Source organism: Lissotriton helveticus, chromosome 6 (assembly GCF_964261635.1).
Source record: "Lissotriton helveticus chromosome 6, aLisHel1.1, whole genome shotgun sequence".
Lineage (NCBI taxonomy): Eukaryota > Metazoa > Chordata > Amphibia > Caudata > Salamandridae > Lissotriton > Lissotriton helveticus.
Genome location: NC_136067.1, coordinates 1,391,455,751 through 1,391,470,378, shown reverse-complemented (window position 1 = coordinate 1,391,470,378; position 14,628 = coordinate 1,391,455,751).

Genomic DNA, 14,628 nt, shown 5'->3' with positions numbered 1-14,628 from the left:
TGCCATTCCCCACTGAATTCACAAACTCTAATTCTTTGCCCATTTTTAATCTCGCACAACATTCTCTTTCCAGTAGTGAATTATCATTACTTAGTAAGGGCCTCTCATTTGTCCCTACTATACGTCCGAATTTCCTGGATGTTCAAACGGAATTATTACGATTCTTTAGGAAACTTAGACTAAATGCCTTTTTCCTACTCCATCCCAGGCCACTGCCAGTATCCAATACTCCTTTTAGACCACTTTCAACTTTCTCTCCCATTGGGACAATGGGACAATGGTCCCTTCAGAAATTCTAACATTTGAAAAACTTGTCCTTCAAGATCTTACCAATTTGGAAAAACGCAAATCTTTCATTCCCTACAACATTACGTTGGAGGAGAAAAAAGCAATAGGGAGCCTCAAATCCAACACTGCCCTTATTATTAAATCTGCTGACAAGGGCGGAGGAATCGTCTTGCAAAATATTAAAGCATATAAGACTGAGATCCTCTGACAACTTGACAACCCTGCACATTATGTCAAACTCCCTAAACATCCGGTTGTGGAAATACAGAAATTGATACAACTGATAACTAAGGAAGCATCAGACTCTGGCTTCCTCAGTAAAAAAGAATACCTTTTTCTCAACGCCAAATCGCCCCGCACTCCGGTAATCTACACGCTGCCGAAAGTGCATAAAAACACTGAACATCCCCCTGGGCGGCCCATCGTATCTGGATGCGGTTCGGTTTTAGAACCCTTGGGCCTTTTTGTTGACTATTTTATCAGAGATTTTGTGCCTACTACAAAATGTTTTATAAGGGATAGTATGCACATGATAAATCTGATTGAGGAATACCCTTTCGACACCACGTCCAATGTACTTTGTACCCTGGACGTGGAGTCCCTATACACCAACATACCCCAGAACGACTCAATGTTGGTTATCCAAGAGGTTTTGAATACACGCCCTAGGCCCCACCGCATGCCCACTATGTTCATATTGCAACTTCTGGAAATTTGTTTATCCAAGAATTATTTCTTGTTCGACGGCCAATACTACGGCCAAATTAAAGGGACATCCATGGGGGCTGTTTTTGCCCCAAACTTGGCCGTACTGTATATGGACAGTCTCGAATGTGGACGAATTCTGACCACGTCCAATCCCTTCCATAGTGGCATTGCCCTATGGAAGAGGTACATCGATGATATTTTTATGATTTGGATTGAGTCTGAAGAATTGTTATCCTCTTTCCTACACTGGTTAAACAGCAACTGCAGTGGCTTGACCAACACCTTAACTTCTAGCCATTCCAGTATTCCATTCCTTGACCTCAATATACAGGACAAAGAAGGTAGACTTATCACCAGTCTGTTCAGAAAGCCTACAGAGCGCAATACTTTGTTAAGTTACAAAAGCAATCATCCTAGAGCGCTTCGCGATTCCCTCCCATACTCACAGTTCTTGAGGCTGAGAAGGAATTGTTACCTTAAAGATGATTACTTTAAAGAAGCACAAGTACTTAGCAACAAACTCAGCATCAGGGGGTACCCACGTAGACTAATTAGAACTTCGCTCAAAAGAGCTTGGTTTTGCCCTAGGGAGGTGTTGTTGGAACCTAAACCCAAAAAAAGCACAGGACCGGCTGGTCTGTGTTACCACCTTTTCGCCAGCATCTAATTCCCTGACGAAGAGTATAAAAAAACACTGGCCAGTGTTAAATGCGGGAGTACTCCAACTAGACAGACCCCTATTTGCATTCAAGAAATCAAAAAAATTGAGAGATCACTTGGTGCGAGCTGCATTACCGTCCCCTGCTCATATGTCCACAATTGACTCACTGTGGGGACTACCTAGACTTACTGGGCACGCGAAATGTGGCAACTGTTCCATGTGTGACAGTACCATTGAAGGCAAAGAATTCACACACCAGAATATCAAATATGATCGTAGGGAGTTCTCAAATTGTAACAGTACAAACGTGATTTATGCTATTGTCTGTCCATGTTCCAGGATCTACAAAGGGCAAACAACTCAGAAAGTACGCACACGAATGTGCCAACACAGGAGCAGAATACGTTGTAGTACCCCTAATGCTCCTCTTGTGCAACACTTCACTGAACTGTCACACAATGAGCTGGACTTTACTTGGACTGTGATTTCTGTGATCAAACCTCCAACCCGTGGTGGCAATCTACAGCAGCTACTTAATAAAGAAGAACTGCGCTGGATATTAAAGACCAAGAGCCTGCACACTGGCTTGAACCGAACTGAGGATTGGACCTCTTTGATCTAGACTATTGTACTTTCCATTGCGCTATAGCTGCTTCTCATGAAGATGTGATTTGTTAAACTTTCGGCCTTTTATAACAGCTGTTGTTTGATTCTTGTTCATGCCTGCCAACTGTGTACTACACCCCTCTTTTAGAACCATGCGCGAAGTAAAATATTGCTCACTTGGATTGTGACTTACTATGGATTTGTCACAGTGGTTGTGCACTAATTTGTAATTTATAATTATAATAAATTTCTTAAATATATTGCATGCCATCATCAGCACATGAAGCACCTGGCCCCCACTCCGAGCACTTTTGAAACACATCGGACCGTTTTTCTTTCCCATCCCAAAATGGCCGATCCTCCCTGGCGCACTCCCATTGGATGCCTGCTCCCATGTGATCGGAACCCTCTGCCATAATTTGTAAAGACGCCGCCAGTGCACGCTGTGAAGGAACCTCCTCCCCTCGTAAGGACCCCCACTGTGGACCTACGTTAGGACACTCCGGTAAGTCCGCTGTTGTCACCTTGTCGACCTGGCTTGCCCAGACGCCATACTTGGCATTATTCTCATTCCTCCCTCCCTGTTTCTTCCTTAGATTACATTCCTCGGGCTCCGACCCTGCCGGTAAGCACACTGTGTGTTGCTTGTTATTCGCTAGGGTGATACCACGTGAAGCCCGCGTATCCCTAACTTCCCCTCTTTTTACACGCAGATTATAATATTTCCCGAGGACTTGCCGCGCGGTAAGCCTCACGTGATTTACCTGTTTTCTGGCAGTAACTTCTGACTTTGAGCTAAAATACAGCATTAGCTCTGCCCCATAGGTAAGCCTTTCACGGGGTTGCTTGCTTGTTGTTCACTTACTCTATGATTAGGCGAGTACAGTCAGGTCACCCCCGCACGATTCTAGCTTCAATTGCTTACTTTCCTTGCATGCGTCTTCGCAACGCAACATTCTTTAAGACTATCAACATTTCAGTGCGCAGATCTTTTCACTCAAAGCCTCACATTTGTTGGTTTACAGCGCCGAAAATAGTCAATTTTTTTGCACATTGTATGCAAATTGATTGCACGCCACAAAGCCACTGTTGACACTACGGCATGTCATGGCATGAGCTTGTCACAAAATAAGTTGGGTATGATACAATGAGTCTGGCACAACCAAAAAGTTTTAATCAGTCACAGTAAGTGCTCATTTAACTGACATGTCTTATTCCCTTTTGTCACCCTCCCCCTCCTATTTCTGTTTTCATTTCTGTTATTATATTACACTAATAACTTTTGTTGGCATATGTAATTTTTCATAAGTGGGACAAAACTTTCAGGACAAACATCTGCATCGCGGCCTACAATTCCGCACTGGGCCCCTTCTGATCTCGCTGTATGCGGATTACACTATTTTATATGTTACGATGCCCCATCTTATTCTCGAACACCTGATTCTGGAAATCATTTGATTCGGTAAGTTTTCTGGGCTCAGCATTAACTGGCACAAATAGGTTATCTTCCCGCTCACTAACAGCACAACGTCTTGGGAATGTGATTTCCCGCTTGAGTGGTGCCAAGACGCTGTCAAATATCTCGGAGTTTATATCCACCTTGATACCGCTACTATGATCAGACTAAATTACGGGAGGGCGGTCTGCTCTTTGGAATCAAAGATCGTGAAATGGCTGCGACTGCCTTTGTCAATGGCCGGGAGAGTTGCTATAATTAAAATGGTGGGCCTCCCCCGGTTCTTATATCTTTTTAACAATATTCCCATCACTCTCCCCATCACTCTCCCCAAGACTTTTTTCTTCAATTGCGTACTCTCCTATTACGCCTCGTCTGGGGGGACAAGACGCCTCGAGTAAACTGGCAGACCTTGACCCTGCCATATGAAAGGGGGGATTCGGGGTCTAGACCTTTATCTGTATTACCTCTCAGCACAATGTTGTTACGCACATGTCTGGTTTCACCCTGATGCACGCATCCCATATCTGAGACCGGAATCGGACCTGGTGCTCCCCCGTCACCTATCCACTATCCTACCCACTGGTTTCCCTCGGGATCCCCACGATATTCAAACTGTCTCCTCCACCTGTTGGGCATGGGACAAACTGCACAGACTGCTGGGACTTGAGCGGCTGTATTCTCCAAGACTTCCCCTACCTAACCCTTCACTTCTTCCCATAACAGGTGAGGTTTTGATCCAATGCACACTGGAGAAATGTCATATCCGAACGATGGGTGACCTATTCCCTGATGGCCATGTCTTCTCAATCTCAGAGGAGGCCCGATTCAGTGATCGCTCCTTTATGGACACCTTTGTTTTGACACGTATGTACTCCATGCTCCAGGCCACATTCCCTTCATTCCCAGTGGCCCCCCAAACCAACACCTCCACTGTCATTGCTTATCCAGTGTCCTACTGGCGCACATCTGAACTCGAAACTATGCAGACTATGTGGGGCATCCAGACCTTTCTCTGACACCAAGGTACGCACGGCTTAGGAGGTGGACTTGGGCAGGCCCATCACAGATGACCATTGGGAGCAATACTCTAGGGTTACCAAGGAGGTCTCGTTGAATAGCAGGCATAAACTACTTCATTTTAAATTCCTCCGCAGAATATATCACACTCCTGCTCGATCCCATAGAATAGATCACTCTAGGCCTCATAACTGCCAGAAGTGTTTGGCACCATTTGCAGATTTTGCCCATCTCGCCTGGACATGTCCTAAGATACATCAATATTGGTCCCAAGTCCACATCACATTAGGCGACATGCTCTCCATGCAACTTTTACCCACCCCTGAAATCGCACTGCTGGGCTCTGTGGCTAACTTTCCCAGGAAGGTCAGGAAATTGGTGGCACTGGGTTTCCTGTTAGCTAAGCGGGAGATTGCTTTACTATGGGGTAGTAGGAGAGCTCCACCACTAAAGGCTTGGCTCAGAAGTTTAGCCTTCTGCAATGTTAATTGTGAGGAATATTCCACACTGGTCCCTAGCTCATCACGTCCGGTGGACATTTGAGGCCATATGGGGATTATGTTGCCAAGAAACAATCCGAACAGAACTCACAGATAGCTAATGGTATCGTTCCCGAGGAGGTTGGCTAGACGCATGTTATGGAGCTGATGCCCGTGTGGTTGAACGATCTCTGCTAGTTGCCGCCATCAATGTGATGTTCTTTATGATATCTCTGTGCTTGTTGAAATTATGACCTTCATGTATTGCGATTCAGAAAAGGGGGTGGTGATGAACAGAGTGTCTGAATTAAGCAGACCACTCTTACCCAGTCCAAAGATCAGGGCTTGATCCATCACCGTTATTTAGGTCACTGCCCCATCCCAGCTCAGAACCTGGCTATATGCAAATTAGTCTGTCCCTGGCCCAGTGCATCATGGGAACAGGGCAGACCAAACTACCAAGCCAATTCTTCACCAGAAAGGAGACAAGCTTCCGGGGACCGGTTTCTGGCATTTCAGCCTCGTCGGCCCAGGTTGCTTGAATCCTGATGGAACAGTGAGCAAGGGACTCATGTCTGAGTATACCCTACCACACCTATAGTGGCCAAAAACGATTCAGAAAAGGGGGTGGTGATGAACAGAGTGTCTGAATTAAGCAGACCACTCTTACCCAGTCTAAAGATCAGGGCTTGATCCATCACCGTTATTTAGCTCACTGCCCCATCCCAGCTCAGAACCTGGCTATATGCAAATTAGTCTGTCCCTGGCCCAGTGCATCATGGGAACAGTGCAGAGCAAACTACCAAGCCAATTCTTCACCAGAAAGGAGACAAGCTTCCGGGGACCGGTTTCTGGCATTTCAGCCTCGTCGGCCCGGCTTGCTTGAATCCTGATGGAACAGTGAGCAAGGGACTCATGTCTGAGTATACCCTGCCACACCTATAGTGGCCAAAAACGATTCAGAAAAGGGGGTGGTGATGAACAGAGTGTCTGAATTAAGCAGACCACTCTTACCCAGTCCAAAGATCAGGGCTTGATCCATCACCGTTATTTAGCTCACTGCCCCATCCCAGCTCAGAACCTGGCTATATGCAAATTAGTCTGTCCCTGGCCCAGTGCATCATGGGAACAGGGCAGACCAAACTACCAAGCCAATTCTTCACCAGAAAGGAGACAAGCTTCCGGGGACCGGTTTCTGGCATTTCAGCCTCGTCGGCCCGGCTTGCTTGAATCCTGATGGAACAGTGAGCAAGGGACTCATGTCTGAGTATACCCTGCCACACCTATAGTGGCCAAAAACGATTCAGAAAAGGGGGTGGTGATGAACAGAGTGTCTGAATTAAGCAGACCACTCTTACCCAGTCCAAAGATCAGGGCTTTATCCATCACCGTTATTTAGCTCACTGCCCCATCCCAGCTCAGAACCTGGCTATATGCAAATTAGTCTGTCCCTGGCCCAGTGCATCATGGGAACAGGGCAGACCAAACTACCAAGCCAATTCTTCACCAGAAAGGAGACAAGCTTCCTGGGACCGGTTTCTGGCATTTCAGCCTCGTCGGCCCGGCTTGCTTGAATCCTGATGGAACAGTGAGCAAGGGACTCATGTCTGAGTATACCCTGCCACACCTATAGTGGCCAAAAACGATTCAGAAAAGGGGGTGGTGATGAACAGAGTGTCTGAATTAAGCAGACCACTCTTACCCAGTCCAAAGATCAGGGCTTGATCCATCACCGTTATTTAGCTCACTGCCCCATCCCAGCTCAGAACCTGGCTATATGCAAATTAGTCTGTCCCTGGCCCAGTGCATCATGGGAACAGGGCAGACTAAACTACCAAGCCAATGCTTCACCAGAAAGGAGACAAGCTTCCGGGGACCGGTTTCTGGCATTTCAGCCTCGTCGGCCCGGCTTGCTTGAATCCTGATGGAACAGTGAGCAAGGGACTCATGTCTGAGTATACCCTGCCACACCTATAGTGGCCAAAAACGATTCAGAAAAGGGGGTGGTGATGAACAGAGTGTCTGAATTAAGCAGACCACTCTTACCCAGTCCAAAGATCAGGGCTTGATCCATCACCGTTATTTAGCTCACTGCCCCATCCCAGCTCAGAACCTGGCCATATGCAAATTAGTCTGTCCCTGGCCCAGTGCATCATGGGAACAGGGCAGACCAAACTACCAAGCCAATTCTTCACCAGAAAGGAGACAAGCTTCCGGGGACCGGTTTCCGGCATTTCAGCCTCGTCGGCTCGGCTTGCTTGAATCCTGATGGAACAGTGAGCAAGGGACTCATGTCTGAGTATACCCTGCCACACCTATAGTGGCCAAAAACGATTCAGAAGAGTCACCACCCCTTGTTGTTAAATATTTTGTCCACCCTAAGCGTGGAAGGGTATACTCAGATGTGAGTCCCTTGCTCATTGCACCATCAGGATTCAAGCAAGCCGGGCCGACGACGCCTGAAATGGCAGAAACCGGCCCCGGAAGCTTGTTTCCTTCCCAGTGTAAGAATTGGCTTGGTAGTTTGGTTTGCCCTGTTCCCATCATACACTGGGACAGGAACAGACTAATTTGCATATAGCCAGGTTCTGAACTGGGATGGTGCAGTGAGCTAAAAAACGGTGTTGGATCTAGCCCTGATCTCTTGACTGGGTGAGAGTATTCTGCTTAATTCAGAAACTCTGTCCATCACCACCCCTTGTTGTTAAATACTTCATGTATTGCGACCCACTTTTTTGAACGCTTTTATTGTATGTCTTCAAGTTTTTCCCGCACCGCACTGATCACCTACACCTATCACTGTAAACGTTTAACGCTTGCTTTGATATGTATATTTCTTGTTGTTGCCAATGCTATACCCAGCAATGTACTGATTATTTTATACATGTATACAGAAAACTGGAGAAATAAAACTTAAAAAAAAAAAAAGTTTGCAACAGCAAATTATGGACAATCATGAAAAAAGATTTTGTTCCTTGCTGCATTGTATTTCTGAACAATTGAGAACTGATAAAAGTAAAATAGAAAGAGTTTCTGATATTCGTAATCTGTTGGATATATGTTCTGGTTCTACACAATTTACGCAGAATATCCAACAAGATGCCCAAGAATTTCTAATGTATATGCTTGCCGTATTGGAAAATGAAGGAATAGAAATTGAAAATCTTTTTGGCCTTTGTTATAAATGGGAACATCAATGTGAAAATTGTAGGTTTACATGTAGCACTAACTTAGATACTGAAAGATTTATATATTTGACTTTACCAGACTGTAAAACAGTGTCTTTCAACAAACTAGTTAAAGCAGCAAATCAAAACAAGGAGTGTAGCCAATGCAAATCAGAAATGTTATCAATATTATTCATACGAAGATATGGACAATTTACAATTTTAATGATACAGCGTTGTTCTGATGATGGAAGAAAATTGGAAACTTTAATTAAACATTTTGTAGCAAGTCAAGTATCAATATCAGGAAGAACTTTTGTAGCAGTAGCAATTATTTTCCATGATGGCCCTTCAACAACATCTGGACATTACACTGTCTATTTAAAATGCAGTAAAGGATGGACATATTGTAATGATGCTCAATTGGTTTTTAAACAACGTTTGCCTAGTGAATTACCATATTCATATCTAATATTTTTAAAGCCAATGTTTTAAGAAGATAATTCAGCTGATGAGGAATATGCTAAAAAGTATTAATACAATTACTATTGGACAATTTCAGTATAAAGGGTTTCAGGAATACTATTTGGCCTAGAGGAAAGGTATACATTTAAATTAAGGACTTTTTCTTGGATATTCTCTCAGCATATATTTTTAAAGAACATAATTTAAAGTATATGAAAAAGATAAAGAATTGCTTATTTAATTATTAATTCAGTTCTTTGAAATTGAAGAAAGAACATTTTCTTAGAAGAAAGCATTTAATATATATGAGATTTGCATTATATGGTATGTTATTGAAGATGTTGTTTTTATGGAATGTTGAGAAATAGTTGAGTGTATTGTAAATATTTTTTACATACATTTGTTTTTTTTAAACAATCTTATTGATTCTTTTTTGCCCGCTGTTATGTGATGAGTAACATTGAAATCACTGTTTGTAGTGAAATTCACTATATTCTGACAACAGCAAAAAAGGCAAATACAATATTTTATATAATGTTCAAATTATGTTGTGTTGTAAAAAATATAATATTATATATCATAACTGAATTTTTTCATTTCTTTCAAAGATCCTAATTCTTAAATATTACATTTTCAAAATTTTAAATTATAAAAAATATCTGAAAAAAATGTTTAGCATTTTTTCAAATCGACTATTCTCCAGGTAAAATTAACTAAGTATTAAAATGCACAATGGACTGTTTTTGCACACTGGTGAAGAAAGTGGAGAAGGACTGAGTTGATATGTGTGCTAACATGCTCTGTGGGTGTTTTAAGTTAGGGGATAAGGTCCCCTTGCATCATTCTGAGGGTCCCTGGGGGGCACCTAACCCACCAGATATGTGCAAGAAGTACCAGAAAGTTGCATTGCAAAGAGGTGTAAAGTGGGGTTTGGCCTTGAACCACCTCACTGTAACGCATCTGTATGATGTTTAATAGAGGGACATAGTGGGCTAGTAGGATCCAGGGAGTTTCAGGATTAGAGGAGACTTAATTCCACAACGTAAAACACGCCACAGGGTGTGTTTGCACATGTCACATTAGACCCCATCCCCTTCCTTCACCACTGTGTAAACACGCCCTATAACCTTTTTATGTTGGGAGATTATTCAACTTGAATCCTGAGGGTTCTAAGAGTTCAACTAACTCACTACATATGTCCAGTTAACACAACAGAACTGCATTGCACAGATATGTAAAAAGGGGCACAGCCTAGACCACCTCTCTGCAATACAGCGCAGTGGTGCTTACTGAAAGCATGTATTCTATTTACAACAATGATATTATTTAATTAACTAGTCAAGTGTCAAAGGAATGGCCTAAACAGAAAAACTATTACAGCTACTGTATTCTAAGCAGTGTGTATGCAAACTTCTAATCACCTACATAGCATTGATACACTCTTTTAAATACTTAGTTAGTAACTAAGCAGTCTAGGAAACCTTCTGTCTATCTCAACCACGTGTTTATTCATCCATCTAGCACTATGTATGTATCCTATCGCTTTACCAAAACCCGAGTACTTATAAATGTATGTTGGACTCTCTTTGCAGTACTGAAATTACTCTAGTTAAAAGACATATACTTAAGGATTAGCCTAGCCACTAACCCTAGTACAAGTCAACTTCTTTATATTCTATGCAAGCAAACCTGCAAGAAGCTACAACATATTAATACACTCTTCAAAATACCCAATTAATTCCTATGTAGTGTTGGAATCCCGCTGTCACAGGATCCCATGTGACCTGAAAAAAAAAGATTTGATTGGTTCATAACATTTCCCATTGTACCTATTGAAGGACTGCAAGCATTTCAATCATTCTTCTTTAAGCATCTTTGGAGAGATATCTATGTGCTTACCTCCTGTCACTCTCATGCAATTTTTCAATTAATCAACTAGCAATATGTTCTTATTGTAACAGTCTGCCAATACCTAAGCACTTATGGGGCAGATTTAGAAGCATCCTGTACCAACAATATGCCACTTTTTGTAACATAGTGATGGCGCAAGACACTCTTTCATATTTATAGGAGAGGAATAGGCATGTATATACAACCTCATCATACACACCACTTTGCGTTGAAGGGGCGTTCCATAGGTGTTGCTGTGGGTGTTTGCACACAACACTCATAGAACAAGGCACATCTCCAGATTTATCAGAAATCATAAATCTGGAGATGTGTGAATGCTGCACCATTCTCCAGTTGGTGTAGCAAGGCACAACAAGGAGAATTGTTTTAATTTCTCGTTGTTTTTTCTCGTTCAATATAAGCTGCATTGCACAGCATACATTGAATTGGAAAAATGGCTTCACTGATTGTTTTTGTGTAGAAAGGTGTGTCTTACTGCACAAAAACAAACTCCGCATGACACAGATATCCTTGCACCATAGTGCAAGGGTGCCTATGTCACCGAATGGCTGCAGTTTAAGCAGCAATGCAGAGGGAAGCATAGACTTGCAACATATTAACGTACTTATGTTGCATCCCTGTACTTTGGAAGTACCACAGCACACTGCAGCTAAAGAGCTTACAGTGTCATGCTGCAGCAATTCCTCATAGTTCTGCATTTATACATTCACCATACACTACTAATGCATTCTTCCAGTCAATTGTGCACTACGCATAAATTCAACCAAAATTTCACACACTATCATACAAATATAGCTCTTTCTTTAACCAGAGAAGTTAGTTCTGGAAAGAACTTTTTTTGTTTTATATTTTTTTGTGGTTTTCTAAACGATTTTGTTATTTTTTTGGTGTTTTTTCTCAAAAGAAAAAATGACGAAAAAAAAGGCAACTTTGAGAATTAATAGCCATTCTCCCAATAAAAACAGCAAACAAAAGTCGAACAACAATGATTTTGTTACGCCGTACACACTAGGTCAACAGACTGCTCTCCTTAGCATAAAAGCTGGTTGCACTTTATGCAGTGCATCTTCAGTTGAGCAAATTCAGGACATATGTCCGGTCGTGCTGCTGATGTGGAAATGCCAGAGGTACTAGGCACTGCTGGTGGAGGGTTGTGTTGTAATCTCTTTAACTCCTCCCGAGCCAGATTCAATGGGTGAAGAGTCTTCAGATGTTTGTACATAGAGGCAGTACCGCATGAATATTTCTTCTCAGCACTGACTCTCACATATTTTGCAGGTGACTTTCGTAGCATTCACCTTTTTTTGGCCATCTGGGAAAGTAAAAGACTTCCACACCACCGATGTAGGTCTCTGAGGACGTGGAGGTTTAGAAACAAATTCTTCCTCTGAAGAATGTTCAGAATCTTGTGGTGGCTGCTGTCCTGATGCCATAATGCCCTGGAGTTGAAAAAACACAACAAAAGAAATGATGCCAAAAAAATTTCTTCTAAGCTGAGAGATGTGTCTCTAGAGAAGCACAAAGAAGAATGATGGAAATGGGTGGGGTCCTTCAATAGTTAGAGTGGGAAATGTCATGAACCAATCAAATCTTTTTTTTTCAGGTCACATGGGGTCCGCGCACCCTGCGAACAGGCAGCACACATCCAACGCGACTTTGCAAAATTGCATTTAAAAGTAATATAAGTTTATTACAAGTATAAATATATTATTTTTATGATTAGCTTAGATAATGGCTTGCCCTAATATGTATATGAAATACATATATATATCATTTTAGACATGAAAACATTTTGCGGGAGTCGCACACCCACCCCGTCAAACACGTATATGACGTCACGCCAAACCCGTCACAGCACAAGCATCGCGTACATTAATGCGCATGTGACGCGAATGTGCGGGAGCTGGAGTCGCGTACCGTCGCATAGCAATCGAGCACGAAAATATGCACCCGTCGCACACCCTACGACAATCCTTCTCAACATTCCTAAAATGGCGACTAGGTTCCGCGCAGTGATCAAGAAAGGTACACTTTGGGTGCGCGACTCCCAAAACATTTTGGAAAAAAAAAACAATAAAGAAAATAATATAAATATATTAAAATAAAAATATAAAACAATATTAGAGTTTCAATATTTTCAAAAACATTTTTTTCCATTTATATTAAAAATATATTTTGTCATTAAAAAAATAAAATATGTAAAAATAAATAGTTACAAAATTTAGAAAATCAGTATAAAAAAAATAAATATAACTATTATTACATTTAAAAATTGTCATTTAAAAAACCTTCGAAATTCACTGAAAAAACCATAGGTTTCAGACATGTTATAGTTAGGAATTAGCATTTAAAAAACTTGGAAATTCACTGAAAAAAACATAGGTTTAAGGGCTGTTATAGTTAGCTGGACATTTCACTCGTACAAAATCATTGAAATTCCTCCGTTATAGTTAGTTCTACTAACTATAACTCGTGCGCCTGCAATCCACTCCTGATGATGTCACATAGTAAATCATTCTTGATATGGTCAGTGAAATCACTGATGACATCTCAAATGACATCACTCATGACATCATTCACTTGACAATCTGATACACCCCATCACACAATAGTATAACCTTTAATCACTCAGTATAAAATACAAAGTTCCATTTTTGAAACTATTGACACACCAATAAAAGTTTCTAAAAACCCACTCAGTGATTCCTAGGACTACACACACATCTAAACACTCACCTATACATTGACTCATACACGTTGTTACAAATCAATAGAACACTATCAAATGCATTTATACACCTATATCGACATAAACACACCAGCACACATCCTACTCACTTATACAGTCATCCTACTCACTTGTGTAAACTATTGATCACACTTACATTTACTCAGCTACACACTTATACAAACACTACTTCATTTATTTATACAGATAGTAACTCTTACTTAGTGTCTTCTAAAATCACCATTACAAGTATACAGTCATCCATACAGTCATTTACACAATCTTTGACTCTTATGTATAGTTTTTTATATACAACTGTCACATACACTGCCTTTTATTTTTTCTACTTCGTTGCACATGTATCACTATGAGATATGTTTTTTCACCACTACACTCATAAACATACTCACTCACCCAAACAACTGTTTCCACATGCACTCATTTTAAAAACAAATATTTTTATTTGCATTTTCAACCAAACAACCAACGTATCACAGATGGTCACTCTTGCACCCAAATACCCTCCCCCACCCGTCTCCCATAGCATCTTTTCCATGACATATACCCACCTAAGAACCAGCTCTGCAGCCAGTGACACATTTGGGAGTCTACTCCCCTCTCCCTCTGTCCTCCCCTGGGGTCTGATACACATGTCCCGAGCACTCCATCCCTGAACGCAGTAAGGTTCGAAGAGGCCCACATTTTGCTATTCAGGGTCTAAACCCCCATCCAGACCATGATACTTCCTCCATTTCCCCCATACCTTACGGACCTTCCAGGGACACCCTCTCGCTTTATATGTGACCCTTCCTGCCGCCATGTAAAGGGGTCCATTCCCCGTCTCCATTCATCCAGCTGTGGGGGAAGCACTGCCCCATGCACGAGCCACATCCCTTTTCACCACCACTAGTTCCAATAACGCAAAAATAAGTTGTGGGTGACTCAAGTCAACGTTGTGGGATATTCCCAACAATACGAATTTAGGGTCTAGGGGGAGTGTAGTCTCAAGCACCTTACTCAACTCTCCCAATATTTGTGTCCAGTAGGTGTGAATAGCGGGGCAGTCCCAAAGGGTATGATAGAAGTTCCCCTGCGGAAGGCCACATTGCAGACAGTTGGAATCACTTGCCCGGCCTATT